This window comes from Schistocerca nitens, chromosome 3 (genome assembly GCF_023898315.1).
Source record: "Schistocerca nitens isolate TAMUIC-IGC-003100 chromosome 3, iqSchNite1.1, whole genome shotgun sequence".
NCBI lineage: Eukaryota > Metazoa > Arthropoda > Insecta > Orthoptera > Acrididae > Schistocerca > Schistocerca nitens.
Genome location: NC_064616.1, coordinates 454,775,982 through 454,798,502, shown reverse-complemented (window position 1 = coordinate 454,798,502; position 22,521 = coordinate 454,775,982).

The following is a 22,521-nucleotide window of genomic DNA, read 5'->3' as shown; positions in this document are numbered from 1 at the left end:
ACTCGTTGCAGGGGCTGAAAGAAGATTTCAGAGCTTCTTAGCTCTCTGAATGAATGTAGATGCTACGACCCTTGAAGAACCTTTGTTGATTCTCCTCCACGTACACTCTATTACCGAGTATGTCCAACTCTCCCCTGAGGGATTGCGTGCTTTTGTCGACGGTGTACCCTGTACACACCAAACTCAGTACCATCGTCTGTTTTTTAGATATCATTAAACCAGGGAATGTCACACTAACGCTATTGTGGTCAAGTCTTCCACTGCTCCCTACTTCCAGTTGAGAGGGTTGTTGAAGCATCTGGAAGCTATTGTGTTGTCAGAGGTAATTTTCTCAACAATTTCTATATTTACTACATTCATTACATTAGTGTGGTATTCTGGATGTCCTAAAGAACTCCACATTTTCGCGGTTTTTGACCTGTATGCCCCTGCCTCATTGTAACCAGAATATGCAATGAGGGTATGACCGGCTTGGTCTCTATCTCAGTAGTGGGTGTACTGATAATTACACCTGTTATGGCTAAGCAGGCCAATCTGCACCTTCTCGAGTTTCTTAACAGGTACCTTCCGTTCTACTTTATTCCACAGTATTGTAGCCCCATATATTATCACAGGTCTTCTTAGATGTGTAAATCCAGAACATGCTGCTGGGACTTAGACCCTCGTTTTTTGTACAGGCGTTTCCAGGATACATGAGGGCACCTTTTGGCTTGGAACTCATATTCTTTAAATGAGGTTTCCAAGTTAGTTTCGCATCCAGGGTTATACCTAGATAGTTCACTACCCACCTACAAGCAGAATTTCGTCGAAAAGCTAAAGTTTCCAGTCTACGTCCTGGATATGCTTCCTCGTGAACTGTTTCTTGCATCAGTTTTACACAGTGTTCAGAGCGAGCTATGACAGTGTGCTAACAGAACTTGCAGATTTATCCGGTCTTACCATGACTTTAGGTATTACTATGACTTCACAGTAGTTTTCAGAGTATAGATGTAGATGTAGCTGCAGCTGTAAATCGTTTGCGTATCCTTCACAGAAGTAACCTTTAGCATTTACCTCTATAATGAGCCCATTCACCACCACGTTCCGCAGTATCACAAAAAGCAACCTTGCAGACACCCTCTGGTGGTGTTGGTCACCAACTTTACATCCATCATGATGGCTTCTATCATCGTCAGCATGGTATCAATCCACCAACATAAATTGCCTTAATGCCATGCTATTCTATCAGTGGATTCGAAGGAAGTATCGCTAAAAGTCCCTCTGTATCTGGGAAGATGCAGAGAGGGCGAACAATTTCCTGAAAAGTAGAGCTTTAGTGTAACTTCTCAGTAAGTTGGTGAAGTTCTCTTTCGCATGGTTTGGCTGGTTGATATGTACGTTGGCTTTTATATAAAATAACCTCAGTTAACTTGAGGAATATTGTAACCCCCAAATCCTCCAGAGATAAACGCAAAATATACCTATTCAAAAAAGCAGGTAAAAATTCACTTGACGCCTTCCCGAGAGACAATCTCCACCTCTTTCAAATCAACAATGTAAGTGTAGACCAGATGCAGCTTGAATTTCAAGACATGGTATCTGCAGCAAATGAGAGATTTAAACCAAATAAATTAACAAACGACAGAGTTGGTCCTCCTTGGTACACAAAATGTGTCAGAACACTGTTGCAGAAACAACGAAAAGTACATATCAAATTTAAACAGACACAGATTGTCAATCTTTTATAGAAGCTCGAAACTTAGGGTGGACTTCAATGCGAGATGCTTATAATACTTTCCACAGTGAAACCTTGTCTCGAAACCTGGCAGAAAATCCAAAGAGATTCCGGTCGTATGTGAAGCATACTAGCGGCAGGACACAATCAATGCCTTGTCTGCGAGGTAGCAATGGACATCCTATCGAAGAAGATGCTGTCGAAGACAGTGCTGCCATAGCAGAGTTACTAAACACAGCCTTCCGAAATGCCTTCACAAAAGAAGGCGAAGTAAATATTCCAGAATTCGAATCAAGAAGAGCCGCTAACTTGAGTAACGTAAAAGTAGATATCCTCGGAATAGTGAAGCAACTTAAATCACTTAATAAAAGCAAGTCTTGTGGTCCAGACTGCATACCAGTTAGGTTGCTTTCAGAGTATGCTGACGCAACAGCTCCATACTTAACAATCATATACAACCGTTCATTCGACTAAAGATCCGTACCAAAAGACTGGAAAGCTGCACAGGTCACACCAATGTTCAAAAAAGGTAGTAGGAGTAATCCACTAAATTATTGGCCCATATCATTAACGTCGATATGCAGCAGAATTTTTAACATATAATGTGTTGGAACATCATGAATTACCTCGAAGAAAACGGTCTATTGACACACAGTCAACACGGATTTAGAAAAGATCATTCTTGTGAGACACAACTAGCTCTTTACTCGCACGAAGTGTTGAGTGCTATCGACAAGAGATTTCAAATTGATTCCGTATTTCTGGATTTCCGGACGGCTTTTGACACTGTACCACACAAGCGGTTTGTAGTGAAATTGCGTGCCTATGGAATATCGTCTCATTTATGTGACTTGATTCGTGATTTCCTGCCACAGAGGTCACAGTTCGTAGTAATTGACGGAAAGTATTGCTGTGCGGTGTGGGATTCGCATCAGATGGGACTGATGGATGACATCGAAAAAGTATAAAGAAGAGCAGCTCGTTTTGTATTATCGCGAAATGGGGGAGATAGTGCCACAGACATGATATGTGAATTGGAGTGGCAATCATTAAAACAAAGGCGTTTTTCGTTGCCACGGGATCTTCTCATGAAATTTCAATCATCAGTTTTCTCCTCTGATTGCGAAAACATTCTGTTGGCACCCACCTAGATAGGGAGAAATTATCATCACGATAAAATAAGAGAAATCAGGGCTTGCACAGAAAAATCAAGGTGCTCGTTTTTCCCGCGTGCCGTTCGAGAGTGGAACGGTAGAGAAACAGCTTGATGGAGGTTCATTGAACCCTCTTCCAGTTACTTTATTGTGAATAGCAGAGTAATCACGTAGATGCAAGTAGATGCAGAATGTCATGGAGTAAAACAGAAGTGATTTTTGGCTTTCCCCAAGGTGGTGTTATGGGCCCTTTGCTGTTCCTTATCTATATAAACGATTTGGAAGACATTCCGAGCAGACGTCTTAGGTTGTTTGTAGATGACGCTGTCGTTTATCGACTAGTAAAGTCATCAGATGATCAAAACAAATTGCAAAACGATTTAGAAAAGATATATGTATAGTGCGAAAATTGGCAATTGACCCTAAATAACGAAAAATGTGAGATCATCCAAATGAGTGCTAAAAGTAATCCGTTAAACTTCGGTTACACGATAAATCAGTCAAATCTAAAGGCTGTAGATTCAACTAATTACTTAGGAATTACAATTACGAACAACATAAATAGGATGGAACACATAGAAAATGTTGTGGGGGAAGACTGTGTTATTGGCAGGACACTTACGAAATGTAACAACTCTACTAAGGAGACTGTCTACACTACGCTTGTCCGTCCTCTCTTAGAATACTGCTGCGTAGTGTGGGATCCTTGCCAGATAAGGCTGACGGAATACACCGAAAAAGTTCAAAGAAGGGAAGCACGTTTTGTATTATCGCGAAACAGGGGTGAGAGTGTCGTTGAAATGATACAGGGTTTGGGATAGACATCATTAAAACAAAGGCGTTTTCCGTTGCGGAGGAATCTTCTCACGAAATTCCGATCACCAGCTTTCTCCTCCGAATGCGAAAATATTTTGCTGACGCCGACCTACATAGGGCGAAATGATCACCATGACAAAATAAAGGAAATCAGAGCTCGCACTGAAATATATAGCTGTTCGTTTTTTCTGTGCTCTAGACATGATTAGAATAGTAGGGAATTGAGAATGTGGTTCGATGAACCCTCTTCCAGGCACTTAAAGGTGATTTGCAGAGTATGTAGAACCCCCTTTCCCAAACGTGTACATTAACCAGTGTTTCTAATGTGTTTAAAAGACAGGAGGACTGGCTGACTGATCTCATATCCTTAGTCATGGTATGATCAGTTCTTTCTGGCTTCGGAATGAAAACAACCTTCATTGGCCTCCAAGTATTAGGAATAACTATTGCCACTAGACAGACTCCAAACAGTCTGCAGAGAAGTCTAATTAATCTAATTAATCCTTCTCCTCCTTGTTACAGTATTGCTGTATGAATTCCAGTTGGGCCTGGTGATTTGAACGGTTGAAACTTTCCCACCATTTACAAGATTTTTTAATCCACACATTCTTTGAAAGATTCCCAGTTCTCCCATTGGTTACTTGTAAACCATTACCACACACGTACTTAATCTTGGCCTGCCAGAATGCATTGAAAGAAGTGATTCTTGAGGAATACCATCAGATTCCCATGTGCTGTCCATGTATACTCACAACCTACCTTCCTTCATGTGTACCTTGGATTAGTTGGTGTTCTTGTCAGGATTTTGTCATAACTGGCCCTTCCGCCATGTAGAGTTGAACAGTGTTCTTAAGTTGTATTTTTTTCTTGTACTTCTTGGTAACTGGACAGCTGTATAGGAACGAAATTATGGTGGCAGACGTCACTTCATCTCCCATTTCCTCTAAATCTACAGGAATTTTTCATAGTTTTAATTTCAGATAAGCATTAGCTCATGTCTTTCCTTTATGAAGCCCAGGTTTCTCCTAGAATTTCTATATGCCATGGTCTGTTTAGATCTATTTAAACACCAAACAATTTACATGTAGTCAGATAGAGAGGTGGCATGAGCCCCCTCTCATTTTTCTATCTTACTCTGAGTAATTCGATTTTCTTCTCTAATTGCATGTGGTGAAAAGTTGCTATTCCTTCACATGCGGACTTCCCACGAAGTGTCTCTCGTCACCCGTGTGGTCCGGTGACAGGATGGTTCTGCTGATCCTGAAAGGGTTAAGCCGATGGGTGTGAGGGAGTCAAGTGGATGCTTTCCAGACGCCGACATTGTCATAAGAGCGGGAGCGACACGCCCACAGGGACCTGAAGGAGCGGCTGGGCTCGAGATACCGTTACTTCGCAGAAACTTAGTGAAAACACTTTCTGGCAGGCTACTAGCGAGGCGTGGGAGTGACTTGTGTTCCCAGGCAGTCTTGGTGGGCAAATTTCCGCGTTTTCTGCAAAATCGTAACTGTGATTGGCTTGCTCAGGGCATAGCTCCATGACGTAGCAAAATCGGCGCAGAAATTGGCGCCAAGAATCTCCATTGGTGGAATAGTAGTGCTTCGGCAATACAGTGGAATTTACCGCCGGTTTTCGAGTTGCTGATTGGAACATTTAACCACGGCCACTGTCGTGGGGGTGGGAATGTTCTGTGTTCGGCTTGTACGGGTGCTCTTGAGGTAGTCGGCTCTCGCCTTTCGGTCGGGGTAGGTTACAAGACTGAGCTCTCGCTACTCTGGACAGTCTGCCTTCCGTTGGCTGTCTAATGTACTTTCATTTAATTGTAACTGTTTGACGAAGTTTCTGAAGTTTCGACTTCAACGTAACTTTCCGAGTACAGTTGGCAATTGAGCCTTCTGCATACAAGCGGCCTATGTTCTCCGTCTTGAGCAGTTTTGGCTAAAGGTGACTGTATCGGAGTTACTGTGTGACTTCGCTTGTTAAAATCAATCACTGTACGGTCAGTGATTGTTTGGCGAGCCTTCTTCGTCTCCCTCAGAGACGCATTTTTATTTATAGGAAGTCTTTAGTCTGTAACAACCAGACCAGGACCATTTGTTTCGGGCTATACTCGCAACATTATCATCACTACGACGGGACGTCAAAGCAACCAGCCATCGCTTCCGGTACACCAGATCGTGTCCTTGCAGCTAAGAAGACGGCTTGGTAATGTATGTCTGCAGCACCGGCAGATTAGGGAATTTGCTCTGTGACAATCAGAGCTCAGCAGAGCGCGCCTGTTCCCGTCTTTTCTTACATGGTTCTGTCTTGTATGTTCATTGCCTGAGTTCTCACTACTGTAGCAGCAATTAATGTTGGGTTGGCTGGGTGTTTCTCTTAAGATTTGAGTTTCAAGGAATTGGCTCCACATACCACTTGGTCATAAACGTCACACTCTAGTTTATGGAAAGCCTCACCTTCACAGCATTTATTTTAGTGTCCAATTTTGATGTGTTGTAAATGTTTCATGTGTTTTGTTTACTATTTTGAGTTTAGTCATAATAAATCAAATTGTTATTTTGGACAGAACTTTCATTCTGTTAATCGGTAGAGCAACCCTTTCATTTATCACTACGTTAATTAAACTTTCCTATATCTAATTAATTTCTATCAAATTAAATTATTGCAGGTGCCAAACTTTTTTCTACTCCACTTGCAGGGTCGATTACAGTCAGTTCGCGTTTCTTCTTAATCCATGTGCAACAGCAAAAGTCGGAGTTAGAAAAGGGGTGCCTTAGAGCATCATTTCCATATGAAGATTCTAGAAGAATTTAGTGTTAAATACACTGCTAGCCCCTGAACCTCGCAAGATAAGGATAGCTCAGTCACCACATGCCAATATTGTACGTAACTACTCATTAAAATGGACCCAAAAGCTATGTCAGTCAGTTCTTCTCAACTTTTATTTCTGAAGGTAGGTTCCTTAACCCTATTCAGACTCTCTAGATTGCTCTCCAGTACGTATTCAAGTTGGTATTCATCTCTGCTGTTGATGTCACTGCTTCCCCACACCAAGTTGTGAGGATTGGCCGCTTACTGTATTGCAGGTTCATCTGCAACACTTAGAGCAGCCAATCTGCCGTCATTGTGGCTTCTGATATCCTTAATGATCCAGACAGTAGCCTACGATGCCCCTTAGTACAGTTTTAGGTCCCGTTCTCGTACTGCCTTCAGGCATTTCTCACAGACTTCTGCAACAAGGGAGTTGGCCTTCACATGAAACCTTCCTATTAATTAGCCTCCAGTTACCTGTCGAGACTTCCTGACTCTTAACCGGTACTTTCTCGAACAGGGTCTTTGAAGGAACATTCTTAATTGGTTTAGGTACCCATATTTATAATTTTCGCGGTTCTGAAGCGTTCCTCTGCTATCTTAACCAGCAGCTTCACGTCCTCCCACCGAGATATCTCGCGCACCATCTCCTCCAGTAAATCTACTGTTCCCATCACCTCACAGACAAAGGTGGGAGAAAATTTTTTACGATAGACTGCTGAATGTGCGGTCTTTACTTCCGTCTTGACCAGTCTTTGTAATGACAGGCATCAAGAGCAGCTCCTCCTGCTGCGAAGTGATGTCAACAAGTGGATATCCTTGTTGGATTACCAGTACCTTAAAAACTGATACTGTAGTACTGTAGGTCTGTTTACTTCCTTCTTTGGTCAGATTTCTCTGGATCTGGTTATTATTGGAAGTGGGAATAATGGACTCCTCTCTCTCTTGGAAGTAGGAGAGGGGGTGTGTGTTTACCCATTTCAATATCACAAAGTCTTTTCTTGGGGGTCTTGGGTTCAAGACCTTTTAATTTCCTCCATTCGTTCTCTCCCCTACTCTTTATTTTCTTAGTTGTTTTCTTTTCTGTGCCCCAGACAAAGTTTGAAGGCTTTGGTATTGATCTGTTCCAAATTATTAATGAAGTTTTCTACTTCTTGGATTAGTCGTTACCGCAATTCAGTTACAGAAATAGCTTCCATCGTTCACACCAGAACTGGCCATATATCGATCCATACTAGCGAAGCCTCACGCCAGTGTAAGGCTGATTACTCAGGGAGGCCACCCAGTAGCCCTGAGCCTCTATCCACAACATATTTCCCAGAAAGCATGCATCCATCGGCACAGATCACGTCACATCTTGGTTTGGCCGAATGCTATTGTTTCGTCCTGCTTGTTAAATCCGACACAAATTTTATTGTAAGATGGACGGCCCAATAAGTACTTATCTCTCTCATCCCTAAACAGATCTACTCTTACATAGGGTCCAGTTCTACAGACAAAAGTAATCACACTCTCGAACCTCCTATTGCGTCAATAGCACTATTTGCCACAACCAGCCGGTGCAGCATTTTACCACCATGCCTGTCTAAGTACACTGGCATATTCAGTTGGTCAATGATCAGTGGTGTTACCGAAACCTGGGACGCTTCAGCCACATTGCAGAAAGTGGAATACATGACCATCAAGACCCTTGCAGGCATAATTACTCGCCGTCCAGTTGCCAAGTAGGCAAGGAAGACTGCTGTAGAGTGGACTACTACAATCAGGACATCGTCACTCATGTTCCATCCGCTGAAGGAGTCATCTCCATGCGTCATCCCATGGGACCACGTATTTGGTGGTCCGGCCGCAGCGCTGATGGACCAGTAGGCCCTCTCAGTGGCTAATTCACTGGGCTTCCACAAATGTCACATGTTACCAGGCAGACGTGAAGGCCATCCTGGATGCATCCGCCATTGACTTCACCTGGGCAGGCCTCCAATGTGCCTTGCTAGCAGCACAGCACGGGCAGACCACTCCGCCAGAATCTGACATAGCTGAGGAATATTCGCCACGTATGGTCACCCCATTACATGGCAGCACTGGACATGGCGTCTTCATAACTACACACAGCGCACTGGGGACCGTGGATTCGATGTCAACCATCCATTTGTCAGATCGGGGAAGGATGTTCTGATTTTTGTGGATAACCTACTCACGGCCGCGAAGTTAGAATTATGGAATGACGATCAGTTGTTGATTATGGCTCTGTTGTAATTAACAGTGGGACGCAAGGATATATGTGATGCGCCATGGGAAACTGCAGAATGCTCGCTCCTTCCAGGAGTTGCGGGAAGATGTGTTGGAACGCCATAGGAGGAAGAATATTTCTAGGTATTATCGAGAGCAACGCAGTAACATTATGAAAAGGCAAGGGGAATTAGTGAAAAGTTTTGTAACCAAATTAGGGAGTTAAATATTAAAACTTATGAACTAACATATGTATAATGACGTCGTCAATAAAGCCATTCTTCAAAAGGCAGACGAAACGGCGCCAGATACATTCTTGCAGGGTTAGCCAGCTGAAATTTTCCATTTCGTATTATATAGTGAATTTCCGATGTTTTTAAACAAAGCTGACCGAGCGGTCTAGGGCACTGCAGTTATGGACTGTGCGGCTGGTCCCGGCGGAGGCTCTAGTCCTCCCTCGGGCATGGGTTTGTGTGTTTGTCCTTAGGATAATTTAGGTTAAGTAGTGTGTAAGCTTGGCGACTGATGACCTTAGCAGTTAAGGCCCATAAGACTTCACACACATTTGAACATAAACAAAGCTGAAGCAACTGCAACGGCTTTGACAGAAATGAATGTGCTGACCTGAACTGGGATAGGAGTGTGATTTTTAATGTGGCAGTCGCATAATATCGGTGTGTGCGTTTCCTAGTAAGTGTGAACACAGGAAATCCGTGTGTGGAATCAGTGGAAGATTACTGTATGACCGTCTGTATAGGAGAGGATTGAAGGTAACTGTGGCAAGTCAAACTTTTCAACCCGCCTCATGTAGATTGGCATAAGTGATGGTAACGTTCATTCGCTCAATAAGGCATTAATAAATTATCGAGTTGAAGGGAAAAATTTCCAGTCTTGCGTGGAAGTGCTTTCTCAGGCTGCACCAGCTACGATCTGATGATCGACTGGAGTTTTCCCAGTGATCATCACGTCAAAAGTCGATTTTGAGTGGTGCTCAGTCGAACTTTACGGTACGTCATTCTGTTTAGGCATTACTGACAGGAAGACTGAACTGCTGCAGGGTTCATCCCAGGCTCAAGGGAAACTACTTAGCCTGTATCACAGTCGCTTAGTATCGATAAGTGTGATGAAATACCTCGAAGTACAGGGAAACTAGCCTGGGTAGGTGCAGAAGCAGATTTGCCAGTTAGTACTTTGTGTGTAGCTGAAGCGTTGATGGGAAATGAAGTACTGGGTAAATTACTGTAGTGTATAGTATGTGCAGTAGATTGACGGAAGCTGGGTAATGGCCGTTAGCATGGACAATTTTGGTTCAATGTAAGCAGAACAATCACGAGATGTACACACTGTCCACGAACGGAGCAAATCTCCAACCGGGCCCACTGCATGTTAGGCAAATACGTTACCACTCAGCTAAGCAGGCGGAGTACCGAATGAGATTATTCAGTTGCTTTAAGGTCAATACTGTATGCAGCTTAGAATGAACTATATGCTGCACAGTAGGATTTTAAATATTATTTAACACACATTCCCGGCAAATATCAATAATGAGTTCTTTTGCAGATGAAGGTTCCACATCTTTTGCTCCACACTTTGCCTCAGTTTCGAGAGCGTACACTTTTGAGCTCACTCTTATGAATTTTGCAATGATCTCCTCTGATAATTCATCTTCCACTGAACTCACTTTCTTTTTATTGACACATAGGACGTTATAAACGTGATTATCAATGTAAGCTAAGTGCGAAACCACTTACGCAAAAAAAAAAAAAAAAAAAAAAATGGTTCAAATGGCTCTAAGTACTATGGGACTTAACTTCTGAGGTCATCAGTCCCCTTGAACGTAGAACTACTTAAACCTAACCAACCTAAGGACATCACACACATCCATGCCCTATGCAGGATTCGAACCTGCGACCATAGCGATCGCGCCGTTCCAGACTTTAGCGCCTAGAACCGCTCAGCCACTCCGGCCGGCCCACTTATGCAAATCACTTTTAATAATATCATAAATATTTGACGTAGTTACGTGACATAACTATCCATGTCTGTGTGCCACTTTTATTATTTTTGACTAAAATTCCTTCAGCATACAACCATAATGAAAATCTGCAAGTTGCGTCTCAGAAATGTATAAAATAGCCATCCCACAGCTATAGATTTATCAAAAACAATGTTAAGTCTTTTAACACAGCTGCAACCGAATTTTCATTAAATACAACATCGTGATTGAAATTCGGTCTTGCAGTCAGAGCAACACCTCTGTATCCACCTTCCCACCTTTTTACTTCATTCACACCACACATATTTCGTAGATTTTGTGAAGTTTTCCCACAAACGCTGTTCTCAGAAGTTTGAGAATTTTTTTTCGTACTGTGACACATTTTGCGATGTGCTCGTGCAAAAGGGAAGCTTCTAACTCTCTTCAGCCTAAAAATGTAAGTATTAAGGAGCTTACTACCAATAGTCTCAACTTTTTTTACCAAAGGTTTCAGAGAATTTTCTTACAATTCTTCGAGACACAAAACATGACCGGAATAATGTGACGTCTTACAGTTTTCTGGTGAAGAAGAGGGGATGGGTGAGATATCTCCCAAGCCTGTTAAAATCACAGATGATAGAATGGGTTTGCGTGGATTCAGATTTTAAACGGTGAACATGTACTAGCGTAAGAACCTGCCATGCTGGGTTTAAGGATCAAATACAGTTTAATGCTGCATATCTCCCAGTTTTCAGTTCAGTGAGATAACTGAACCAGCCACTTAAGATAAACGTCTCACATCTCTGTAAATTCCAATTGCCCATATCAGGTGAGATCGCGGGCATGTATACGAAAAACAAAAATGCATCTCTTTCGTCGTCTGATACCATCAATGACTGATACTTAACCACTGTCACAGAATGACCTTTAAAATATTAGAGACTTTCCAAGTTACGTTTCTAGTTGAGGGTTAGAAAAGATTTTGAATCTTAGTATTAACAGGCGTATAAATAAAGGATTTTATGCAGAGATCCACAGAAAACTACCAAACTGTGACTGTAAACAAAAAAGGTGTGATAGATATTCACTCATACAATGATAATTATTGCTTCCAGTGGTCTGTTACAGTTTTTTTGCATCCGAGAAATTGTTATGTGAGCGATGTATCTAGTTACCTTCCTTATGCACATGCATAAAAATTTGAGAATACTTTATTTTCTGTTGAACTGATGTGGAAATATTTGAGAAAAATATTGAAAATATGTTTGCTAATGGGTGTGGCATACAGTACTCCGAAAACAAGTGTATGGTTTAGGAGGGACGGAATATAGTGAAAGAAAGAGTTTCAAATGGTTCCAAAGTATGTCTCAAAAAGTAATAAATGCGGGAACCATTGAATCTCTCAATGCTGCCTGGTGAAAACATAGAAATTTACCATTTCCATTATACAAAAATCTTTGGAGACTAACACACAGTAGCATTACTGCTCATAAACAGTCATCTGAAGTATGTGAGCGCCGTCTGTGATGTTTTCACACCAAACAGAAGTTGGCTACACATTTAATTGACTGTTGGTAATTCAGACTAGCCAAATGCATCATGCCCAAAGTAGAAAAACAGTTCATAAAATTCGAATTGTATAACAAACAATTAAAGCTACTGCTTGTCATATATGCAGGTATCGACTGCTTGGTGCAACCAGATGTTAGTAACCAACTTCCTTCAGACTAGCCAAATGCATCATGCCCAAAGTAGAAAAACAGTTCATAAAATTCGACTTGTATAACGAACAACTAAAGCTACTGCTTGTCATATATGCAGATATCGACTGCTTGGACAACCAGATGTTAGTAACGAATTACATGAGCACTACAGTTACAGTAAGGAATATTCACAGTCGCAGTTGTACTGAAGTGCTGACTGCACTGAATGGTTTAGCAAATAGCTGTCAGATTACAGCGCACATAAAAAATTAATTGTTCCAAAAAAGTAATTGATTATTAGTGCAGAAGAAGAAGAAGCGTTTTTAACAGCATAAATTTGCCAATTTTGCAAGGAACGCTTCACAAAGACTGATGTGAAACCCAGAAATAATTGTCATTTTAAGCCGGCCGTGGTGGCCGAGCGGTTCTAGGCGCTACAGTCTGGAATCGCGCGACCGCTACAGTCGCAGGTTCGAGTCCTGCCTCGGGCATGGATGAGTGTGATGTCCTTAGGTTAGTTAGGTTTAAGTAGTTCTAAGTTCTAGGTGACTGATGACCTCAGAAGTTGAGTCCCATAGTGCTCAGAGCCATTTGTCATTTTAAGGGCGGATTTCATGGAGCTGCACTATAATTCAAATTACGTACCAAATTCTATGGCGCATGCTATGTTCCACAATTTTACATCTGATGTTGTACATTTTACAATTATAAACCTGCGTGAACGAATGGAAGAAATTACTAAAATAAATACAAGCCATCTTTCTGTGAAGGCGGCGAACGTAGTAAAATTTAAACATGTGCTAAATCTATCGGACTGGTCTATCAAGCGATATAAAAATCAGTTTATAGATTACGTCAACTGTCTGACGTGCTCTTTAAAAAAAATGCGTCTCATTTTTAAGGTCTGATGAGCTGAAAGTAACAAGAGAGTATTTCCCCAACAGCAACCAGTTGATTTTGAACAATAAGAAATGTATGTTTCCTTATAAGCATGTAACTGAAGAATCTGATTTGTTGGAAGAACAGTTACCACCAATAGAGGCATTCGAAAGCTTGCTGAGTGGTGAAACTACAGTCAAAGAATTGGATTATCAAAGAGCATGCAAAGTGTGGAGCTTATATGAGTGCAAAATATTAGGAGATAACTCCTATTTATATTTGAAAACAGATGCCTTGGTTTTGTACGATATCTTTGAAAGTTTTTGTGCACGCTGTCTTAAAACGTATGAACTAAATCAGTACTGTTATGTTACTTCAGATGACTTATCATCTGATGAATTTCTGGAACCTAATAATGCAAAATAGCCGTTTATTATGGACATGTAACATTCGGAGCCTGTTGAGTGTGGTGTCAGAGGTTGTATTGTTCACTGTTCACGCAGACATGCAGCTGCAAACAATAAGTCCATGGCTGATTACCATGAACATAATGACGAGCCTTATGTACTTCGATGTTAACAGTATGTATATTTGGGCTATAATATACGGCTGTGCACATCAGTGGCTGAGTCGGGCGCAGTAGGTTGAACAGGGTATGGGTTCTGCGCCTGCGAATTTGTCAAGCGTGAGACGCTAGGATTTTAATCTAAGGCAAAATACCGCACTTTATGCCTATCAAACTCTGCATCCGCACGGCAAGGGGAATGCATGTCAGTGTGGGATGCTGCGTGGTAGGCTTATAATGGATCTCGTAGGTATACTTACTTAGGAACAACGACCACCACTGCTGTTGCTGTGCCGTCTTATCGGGAAGTTTCGAATGGGGACTGAACAGCGAAATGAGGTGTTTGTGATTGCTGATCAGATGAAACGTAGCACCATAGAGATACTTCACGACGCAATATATGGCAGAAAAACTTTTCCTCAATTTGAGAATAATTCCGTTAAGTCACATTTAACGTTTTAGACTATTCCATGCTGTTGGCGTATTTGTGGGACAAAACGGCACCATTGCCACAATGTGACACATCAGAGGCAACCATTAAAGGTTTTAGAGGATGGAACGTTGCTGAAAAGGGGTATACCTTACGCCTTTTCTAAGCTGCCTTCTGACACGGCTCTGACAACACAAAGTAAACAGCTCTTTCACGCCACTGACTAAGTGGATGGGAAACCTGGGCAGCTTTGGAAGTAATCTTCACATTATAATTTACTTTGGCGAGGAACGATTGTAGCTCCTTGAGGGTCGTAGGAGCTAGTAAGACAGTGAGATTTCTTAACTACAACAGTGGACATAACCCATTGGCTGTAGATACTGAGGATACGTATCTAGCTGGGTTATAACTTGATTATGCACAGTGAAAAGCACTGGGCGATCTCTACAACATGTAGGCACTCTTGTTTGCTGTAAAGACACGTGGACCTAGAATCCTATTGCACAAACTAATGAAGATTTAAACAGCTGCTTAAATTGCACGTGTAACGCATCAGGTTCTCTGATTGGTATCGCTGTCGAAAAGAGATTTACTTGGTCCTCAAACTAAAAACAAAAAAGCGCTAAAGCGTCTGAACAAAAATGTTAGTTGTCGCCGAAGAGTTGACTACTAGCAACTTTAGTTGCCGAGCTATATTTTTATACTTAGCTTCGACTACGATCAGACCATTAAATGGGATCGATTGGCCATTGAACGTCACCACTTTGCGCTGAAGCGACCACAGCTGCAGGGAGCCGATGCACCGGTATCTGTCGTCATTAATCAGAGACGATGTCGTGCCTGTGTCAGACTGGAAATCCGCCATCGCCCCATTAACGCCCAGTAACAACGTGGCATGCTACATCCTGTCTGCTGTTGCCACGGGCACGGTCAAGATAGACTGTAGCACTCTGGCGGCCGAAGTTTTCGGCACACGCAGGACGAGGCAGACACTCGTTAGACGCCTTGGTTAGCGGCATGCAAAACAGATTACATGACAGAAAGGACAATGGTGTCGTTGATGATGGGCCGAAACCTGGTGGCTATTTAATAGCAGAAACGTTTCTGTGACCCTTTGACGATAAAAGAGAGGAAAATGATGCATGAGCCTCCACTCACTTTGTGAAACGCCGACAGCGAACAAAGTGCTTCTGTGTTGGCGCGAATACCGACGACGCGGGTGAAAGATGGCTAATTGTGCAATAACTACTAAATCCTGATACTACTAAAAACGTCGAGACCAGACGAATCGTGAAACATAACTTGTACTGATTCAGTTACTTCCTGAGCTTTGGCAATGTTTAACACGTCGCTCATGATGAGATCAGATGCCTCTAAAGCCTTCACACTAATTTCTCGATGAGGAGCGAGCCGGATAATATCACAGCTTAAGGAGTCCGCAAGCGATTCACCGCACTGTTTACAGGAGAAAAAATCATTTGTTTGCCTAGCTTGTAAGTCAGTAGTCCGTAATGAGTAGGATTAGTTACGCCCAGTTGAAAAAAAAAGTCAGTTTTGTGACGGTAATAGTCAATCAGCAAACCACAAACATCTGGAACAGTAAATGTACTATGGTCCGATGGGCGTAGTTACTGCACCACTCAGTCTGGAACCGCATGACCGCTACGGTCCCAGGTTCGAATCCTGCCTGGGGCATGGATGTGTGTGATGTCCTTAGGTTAGTTAGGTTTAAGTAGTTCTAAGTTGTAGGGGACTGATGACCTCAGATGTTAAGTCCCATAGTGCTCAGAGCCATTTTATTGCACCACTCGTACAGTTTACTACTGGAAGACAGTAAGAATACACACTGACGTTCAGGGTCATTTATGTGACTTCCCTTGCATTGAAGGAAAAAGCGAAGTAAATAGATATCCCAACTCTCATTTTCCTCGTCGAAGCCAACGAATGACGGTGGGAGAGGTAAGAAAACTGCAGCTGTCGACTGTTGTTGGTTTTGCAGCAGTAGTAACAGCAATGTCTGCTGATGCTGGTTAATTCTCGTTGTTTTTCTTGCAGTTCTTGTTTTTGTTGTTGCCGCAGGTGCCACTGCTGCTGCCACAACTTTAGAAACTCAGGATCCATGCCTCACTGGAAATAGTTGCACAATGAGAAAGTTCTTGTTACAAAAATGGTTCAAATGGCTCTGAGCACTATGGGACTCAACTGCTGAGGTCATAAGTCCCCTAGAACTTAGAACTACTTAAACCTAACTAACCTAAGGACATCACACACATCCATGCGCGAGGCAGGATTCGAACCTGCGACCGTAGCGGTCGCGCGGTTCCAGACTGTAGCGCCAGAACCGCTCGTCCACCAGCGGCCGGCTCTTGTTACAGTAGACAGAACCGAGTTTATGATCACTCGCACTGGCGGTAATATAGAGACCGGTGAACAAACAGGCGGTTTCTGATAGTAATGCTCACGAAATGAAATGGTAACCAAACAACGTCTATGGCGTAGCAAGTCGTCTTAATAGTATACAGTGGTCCAGGGAGCAACCGAATTCCCAAACATGAGTCGTACAAGGTTAGGACTACTGTTCTATGACGCATAATTAAAGGCTTCAGAGACTAGCAAGAGACTGACTAGTACGAGCAGGTCCACAGTTATTTACCGGGATACACATGTCAGAGAGCCGCGCCACGTAACGTCCTTACAGCGGCTGCGGCGCCCCGTGTGGGCGCAAGCTGTGGCTACAGTACAAGTATGAAGCCCAGTATCTCTGATGTCTTCTCCCATTTGGTACAAAGGCTGGGCTTGGAATCCGAATCACAGTCAGATACTAAGTATAAAATACCTACCACTCTCTGATTTTCCATGGGTGTCTGAGTGTGATTTTGATATAATGAGCATACCAGAGGAGTCAGATATAGGTTACATTTTAGAAGTGGATCTTAGGTACCCAGAAAATTCACGTGTGCGTCACTCTGCTCTGTCATTACGTTCAGTGAAAACTGTACCATCACATATCCTCAACAAACCATAAATTCAAATGAAACTTATTTCCACATTACAAGATAAGAAAGATTATATGATTCACGACAGAAATTTAAAGCAGTGTCTAAACAGTAATCTTACTCTAAGCAAAATTCTCTGGATGTTGTCATTCAGTCAAGCTGTTAGGATGTAACCATATATTGATATTAATGCTGAGAACTTTGTGAAGAAAACAATTTCAAAAACTATTTATGAATAACAACATTTTCACAAAACTATGTAATATGTTCGTAGGATGAGTGATGTGAAGCTAGTAAAAAGTTGGGGAGGTAGACACAGAGCTGCTGCTCTGATTGCGAGACCAAATTTCGAGTACAACGCTATATTTAACGAAAATTCGGTTACAATTGAATTAAGTAGATTTAACATTGTTTTTGATAAATCAGTAGCTGTAAGAATGGCTATTTTAGACATTTCTGAGATGTGGCTTGCTCGTTTCTATCATGGTTATATGCTGAAAAAATATAAGGCAAAAAATTTTCATATGTGTTACGCAGACACAAGTAGTGTGATATATCATGCAGCTACCTCAGAGGTTTATGATATTATTAAATTTGATGAGCTTGGGTGGTCTGACACTTTAACTCACTCTGATAATAATATTTGCAACATCCCATGTGTCAATAAAAAGAAAGCGAGTTTGGTGAAAGATGAATTATCAGGGGAGACTGTTACAGAAATCATAGAGGTGAGATCAAAATTGTAGGCTCTCAAAATTGAGGCACAATGTATAATGTATAGAGTGAAATATGTGAAAGGTTCAACAGAAAAAGAACTAAGCACTGATAGTTACTGGAAATATATGCTAAATAATATTATAAAACTGACTGTGCAGTGTATGGTTCGTCCTAAGCTGCATACAGCTTCGAGTAAAAGGCAATGTAAATTAGCACTTGTAGCTAATGATATCATACTAGATGACATTCTTAGCACAGTTGCATGGGGGCCATTGTTGTGTGTGCAACAGTTGATTTAACAGCATCCTATGGTAATTGTAGCCTATGTGTTGTAGAGATATAGAAAAGATGTAAAAGAGAAATGTGAGTTAATAGCTGTATATACAAAGAGATGTATAATGAAATTTTAATTAGTGTATTGCTCATATGAACTTTGAACGTAATCTAAATGTTGTAGATAAAGAAAGGACGGAAACTGATAATATAAACTAAATGTTGTAGATATAGAAAAAGATGTAAACTGAATTCTTAATCTTTATATTGTATATGTATTGTGTATATATCTGTTATGTTGTATACGTATTGTTTTATGTTATATAATATATTGAGCAACATAGCTCAGTGGTATTCTTGTGATCTATGCCTATTGTCCCTTTTCGGACTTCCATACCAAACACAGTATTCAATCTTCTTCTTACATTGCATATTTTTTAACTCTTGATTGCTTTCTGAGCAATAACATGACTTCATACAGACAAAAAGAGTATATGGCTTGCGTTATGCAATTATCCTCACTACTAAAGGAAACCGATATCATGTCTCAACATGTCTCTGATTAGCATATTTTGAAGAAATAATGTTAAAAAGGGTGCTGGTGCCATTTCTTCAGAAGTAGTTGAAAACGTGGCTGACACACTGAAATATTGGGCTGTAATTGGCAGTTTCGTTTTAACAGATGGTAAAAATACTGGACTTTGATGGTGGAGTAGTGAGGGGTCGGGAGAAGAGGAGGGGGGCAGAGCATGGTATCATAGAAAGTGGTGTGGCCTAGGAATGGAGTGTGGTCTCCACCTGCCACTGTCAAGGCCACCAGTTCCCACAGTCTGAATAACAGCCAGGGTGCATATTTGGCCCCTAAACCCCATTGCGTTCCTACTGAAGAATATGTAAATCAACAGCTCCATGATGGGTTTACACAGGAGCGTACCAGCCCTTGGTGGCTTCCAGTAGTAAATGTGCCTAATAAAGGTTGCACAGGAGTAAGTCACATAGATTCTGTTGTGAATAGCAGTATTTAAATCAGCATATAATCACGGACGTATAACCAGTGGGGAGCATCACCGAAAATTTAGATAACTTTGGGCAATACCGTTATTTTTTGAGAATGGATTTGTGTTGGAAAACTCACCAAAGGATGGGCCAAAGACCGTGTTTACAGCTCTGTTTGTTCATTATCAGTGCCGCCTAATGCCATATTCCAGTGCCTGTTAGACATATTACTACAATATCGTCAACCAAAGCTGTGTTTGGTATACTTGGTTGATATTACATTTTTTTGCTAAGGAGATCAAAGAGTATGTAGTGTGCGTACAGAGCGTGTTTAGTCACTTAAGAGTGGTACTGTGTCCATTGATCTTGATAGAAGTTTACTATTTAAGCCATATTACTTGGGCAGGATTGTGTGCAAACAGATCCTCAGCTCGTACAAAGTGTGTGGAAATCTCCTACTCCTGGTGAGGAAAGAGAGCGCAGTCCTTTTTATGTTCTGATAATTATTGTAGGACATGTGAATTGCGATTTGCGAAAGCTATGAGATCCCTTACACACCTGTTGAAGAAAGAAATATAGTTAAAGGCTACCCTGCCATTGACCTTCTGTGCGAATGCACACGCTTTGCCCGAATTCTTACGATACTCGTCAGCTTAGTCTGGCGCGAGTAATGAGTGAATGGGCAAATATCTATTAGGATCACTACTAATATAGGTTGTGGACAGTTGGGAATGTGGGTCTCCGGGAAGCGTGCAAGGGATAAGTCCCTGCAGTCGCACTATCCTCTGTGCCCTTGTTGGTTCAGATGGATAGAGCGCTGGTGAAATGGAATGGATGGATAAAATTATAACTTGTAGGATGGGTAAATGTCGCTGCGGATTTCCTTGTCTGGGAGAGCGAGACAGCTGAATTTTCCTTGTGAGAGGATGTGGAGAGTATGTTTGTGTAGGGTTCGTGTAATGTGGCGGTATGGCGGTGGCAGCGCACTAAGAATGGAAATTAAGAAGGAGATAATAGGAGCATTGTATTCGAGTTTGCAGCTACTGTGGGCTGTTCGAAGGTCTTGAGTGTGCTTGAAGAGAGATGGGAATTTGATGAGATTTAAAGGACCTTGTTGCGGAAGGTAAACGGATGCGGATAGCAAGTGGATTGCATGGCGTTATAAATTTGGAGAGACTGATATGGCTTAGGACAAGCGGATATCGATGCAATGTTTCTATAGGAGACGATGGGTCGAATCGAAGTTTTGTAGGTGCGGAGGATAGTGGAGACGTGTATTCTCCAAGTTCGGGCATTTAGTATTTTTAGTAGCTTTAATCGACTGTGTGATTTCTGTTGGATGGTTAGTAGGTGAGGTTTCCGTGATAGTTTCCGATCGACGGTTGGTCCAAGATATTTTAGTGTCTTAGTTAATGAGATGAGAAGATTGTAAATAGAGGGAAAAGTAACAGGTGGTTCTTCCTAAAATTATTGCCTGGGTTTTGAAAGGACTCATCTTGAGGAGCCATTGGTTACACCAGAAGGCATTTTTAGGAATCATTGGAATCTCTGAAGTACATGGTAGAGGACTGGGAAAGCGGTGTCATCAACATGCTGATGGAGATGGACTGCAATGAAGACCAGTCGCACCATCAAAGTATTGTGACAATTTGTGTTGAAGATCCGGCTGCCAGCTCAAGAAGAGTAGGACAATGCGCACAATTTTTTATTTATTTCCATTTTTTTTTTTTTTTTTTTTTTTTTTTTTTTTGCATTGTCGCTCCGCAGTTCTTCAACATAGTCTCCTCGCTTCTGAATAACCGCATGCCAACGTTGGAGCCGGTTACGTTTGACGCAAATTTTCTATGATTTTCATTGGGTGCAACTTGACTACCATATTAACCTCACTAAATGTACAGCAATGACGTTAATTTGTTTAAGATAATAAGCAGCAGCATAGTCGGACAAAACACCACTGCTAGACACACTCATTCACTTTCACTTATAGGACAAGCTTCCGTGCGCCCGTCGCTGATTAGTGGTCGCTTTATGGCCGTAGCTCCACAACGATATACTTCCGACCTTATCTTGCTCTCACCTTATCAGCAGGTTGCTTTTCTCCGCTGTGTATTTTACTTTTAGATACAATATAAACTTTTGAAATACTTGATCGATATCAACATAATTGAAAAATATGCGTTTAAAGTCAAACTTCCTTCACATTACCCTCATTGCACAGAAATTTGCCAATTAGAGAACAGCAATAAAAACAGACAGTTGAAGGTAGACGCAAACTGTTCTGCGAAAGCCTAGATACAAAGTTTCAAGAGTCAGTATTAACTGAACAATCTCGAGATATTGTTTATCTCCCTACGTATCGTTCCTGTCAGGGCCATAAAGATGAAATTAGACCAATCACAATATGCATAGAGGAATTCTTCCCACGCTTCATATCCGACTTGAACCGGGAAAACATCTCTATATGTGGTACAATCCTAAGTACCCTGTCCATGCACTTCATAATACTTTGCAGATTATGTATGTAGATGTTGACATATGCGTTAAGAGCGTAGGTTACAAACAGCAGAAAAAACTGTTCAATAAAGATAAGATAGCGAGGCTGACCCGGATGTGAGCGTCCTTCTGGGTGCAATAACAGCGACGGCTCCTGTCAGCCCGGGATGACATGGCGCTGACCTGGCCGTGTTTGCTGCCGCTGGTGAGCGTGTTTGCATTGTCGACAGCGCCGGCCGCTGTTAGTATTGCGAAACTGCGCGCTCTGCCTTGTGGCCGACCTATGTCGTATTCCGTGCCGCCGAGTTTCAGTCTCCATCGTGATGGAGCTGCCTACACAGCTGTCTCCGACAAAGCTACTGTTGCATATCAATCGACGGTGTATGACCCACATTAACAATGCGGTTGAAGACACCGCAAGTACTAACCTAACTATAATGCCAACAAACTAGGATAACTTGTAGAGTGATCCAGTGAAGCTTAAAGAAGTTTCGGTTGTTTTTTATGTAGAATGCGTGACAGTTTTCCCTTCCTCCCGACCTTTTGTTTACTATAAGGAAGCATTCCAAACGTCAGCAAGTTGATACATTCGACACTAAATTAGAAGAATGTTCTAAGTATGATTACTTTGTGTTTACTTGCGTCCAAACTCTTGCAAGATTTTAAAAACTGACGATATTTTCAGGCTGGTTTTTTATTAAACATATTTATTCGTATTCACAATGTAGTCCCATTATGCCATTCTTAATTTACTACCGTAACAACATAAACTT